This window comes from Octopus bimaculoides, chromosome 6 (assembly GCF_001194135.2).
Source record: "Octopus bimaculoides isolate UCB-OBI-ISO-001 chromosome 6, ASM119413v2, whole genome shotgun sequence".
NCBI classification, from domain to species: domain Eukaryota; kingdom Metazoa; phylum Mollusca; class Cephalopoda; order Octopoda; family Octopodidae; genus Octopus; species Octopus bimaculoides.
Genome location: NC_068986.1, coordinates 33,244,852 through 33,247,933, shown reverse-complemented (window position 1 = coordinate 33,247,933; position 3,082 = coordinate 33,244,852).

Below are 3,082 nucleotides of genomic sequence, written 5' to 3'. Positions count from 1 at the left end.
CAAATTCATAAACATGAACATAAACATAAACATGCGTGAATATATATATAGTAGGAATTTACAAAAACAAAAAAAAACAAAACAAAAGACGATGCCGGGTGTGTAAACAACAAACAGATATATTAGTTTAACGCTCGGGAAGTGAGAAACTCTTTTACATTACGAGCCTACGCTCTTCGACAAAAAGGAACGCAGAAATAAACAGGGAGAAATATTAGGCGGCGAGCTGGCAGAAACGCTAGCACGCCAGCCAAATTGCTTAGAGGTATTTCGTCTGCCGTTACGTTCTGAGTTCAAATTCCGCCGAGGTCGACTTTGCCTTTCGTCCTTTCGGGATCGATTAAATAAGTAACAGTTACGCACTGGGGTCGATGTAACCTACTTAATCCGTTTGTCTGTTCTTGATTGTCCCCTCTATGTTTAGCCCCTTCTGGGCAATAAAGAAATAAGAAATAAACAGGGAGCGAACATAGAAAAAGATTTAGCGGCTAACGGAGTATCTCTGATGACGATTAATTCAATCAAAAGTCATCGATGATCTGACTCCCTCACTTGCTGTTGGGTGGTTGCCTCCCTTGTCACTCAATAGTGACATGGCTAAGAGTTGTCTTGACTCTTATTTCTAGCAATGCTGGTGCCAACTTGCAACCGTTGTCACTTTAGTAACGATTGTACTTTTAGTTTTAAATTGTAACCAGCCAACTTAATAATTTATACACACACACACGCACTCACACACACACGGGTTTCTCTCGATTTCCATCTGCCAAATCTACTCAGAAGGGTTCGGTTATAGAAGAAGGCAGCTGACCATATTGCCACGCAGTGGGATTTATCCCGGCACTATGTAGTTGAAAAGCAAACTTCTTATTACACAGTCACGCCTGCACCTGTTGCTAGGCCTACGCCTGTTGCTAGGCCTACGCCTGTTGCTAGGCCTACGCCTGTTGCTAGGCCTACGCCTGAATGTTCATGAAAATTTAGAAACTGAGGTTCCACATGTTTTTGTTCGTCGGAGAAACTTGAAACATTTATTCATAGTATTGACTATATGGAAAACGAAGGAGAAAGAAAGAAAGAAAGAGAGAGGAGGAGAGAGACAGTGAAAAAGAGGAAGAGAGAGAGAGAGAGGGAGAGGGGAGTTTTAATATTGAACTATGAACCGTCATAGTTGGCATGAATGGAAGTAGGCGTTATTTGATGAATATAAAATTTTGCCCTCAAGCATAGACCAAATATTTTTCTTTAGATAATTCACTAAATTCTTTATGATAACCGGATAATTAACTTTAGTTAAAAGAAAATTAGTCATACGCTTGATCATTAATGCACGTAAGTGTAGTGATTCGCTTATTACGAATAGAGCGAGCAATGAAGAAACTAGGTTTCGTTGACACAACGTCTCGTAAAATCGTAACATACCGGTAGTTGTTGCCCCTACTTGCTAAAATAAATTTTATTTTGCACTGCATAAGTATTATTATTTAGTTAGGTAAAAGCAGCGAATTGGCACAATCGTTATCACGCCGGGCAAAATGCTTATCGACATTTCGTCTATCATAACGTTCTGACACTGTCATAACGTCTATCATAACGTTCTGTCGAGTTCGACTTGGCCTTTCATCCTTTCGCGTTACTATATATTAAATTGCAGTCAAACACTGGAGTCGATATAATCAATTAGTACTCTCCCCTCCAAATCTCGGGCCTTGTGCTTATAGTAGTAATGCACGGCAGCGAGCTGGCAGAAATCACTGCCACCCTGGGATAAATGCTTTCGTCCGTCTTTACTTTGTAAGTTGAAATTCCACCGAGGTTGACTTTGCTTTACATCCTTTAGGCGTCGATAATTATCAGTTAAAACACTTCGGTCGATGTAATCGACTGTCCCACCCCATGAAAATTTCGATCCTTGTTCCGATAGTAGAAAGTATTATTTAATTAGCGAAGAGCGGAATGCGGCGAACTGGCAGAAACGTTAGAACGCCGGGCGAAATGTTTCGCGGTATTTCGTCTGCCGTGACGTTCTGAGTTCAAATTCCGCCGAGGTCGACTTTGCCTTTTATCCTTGTTTAGCCCCTTGTGGGCAATGTTTAGCCACTTGTGGGCAATAAAGAAATAAGAAACGTGAGCATGCCGGGCGAAATGCTTTGCAGTATTTCGTCTGTCTTTACGTTGTGAGGTCGACTTTGCATTTCATCCTTTCGGGGTCGATAAATTAAGTATCAGTTGCATACTGGAGTCAATCTAATCAACTGGAACCCTTGTGCCTAGAGTAGAAAATATTTAGAGAAAAGCGACGAGCTGGCAGAATCGTTAACACACCAGGTACAATGCTTAGCGGCATTTTGTCCGTCTTTACGTTCTGAGTTCTAATTCTGCCGATGTCAACTTTGCATTGCATCTTTTCGGAGATCGATAAATTAAGTAACATTCAAACATTGGGTAGTTGTAATTGATTAGTCCTCTCCCCTAATATTTCAGGCCTTGTACCTATTGTAGAAGGGATTATTTAATTAGATATAACTTCCTTAGATTGAATAAAGAGCACCAAATTTCACTCAAAGTGGACGATGATGATGATGGTGATGATGACGAGGATTAGAGAGAGAAGGTTAGTACGTATTCGAGGAGAAGAGAGAGAGAGAGAGAGAGAGAAACCTAACAACGTAATAGAAACAGATATATACTATAAGCCCACGGACTCCAAGCAATATCTACTGTTCAATTCATGCCACCCCAGACACACCAGAATGCTTCAACCTAACAAAAAGGATATGTACTATAGTTTCTAATGCAAGTAGAAGAAGAAGAAGAATGCGGGACTGTCATGATAGTAGTATGTTAAATGGTCAAGTGCCCTGAAAGTGACCCTCTGTCTCTCTGTCCCTCTCTCTATATTTCTCTCTCTATATATTTCTCTCTCTCTATATTTCTCTCTCTCTATATTTCTCTCTCTCTCTCACTCTGTTTCACCCACTCTTTCTCTCTTTCCCTGCCTATATATCCGTCTGTGTGTCTCTGCCTCTATATCTGTCTGTGATAATAGTATGTTTAATGGTCAAGTGCCCTGAAAGTGACC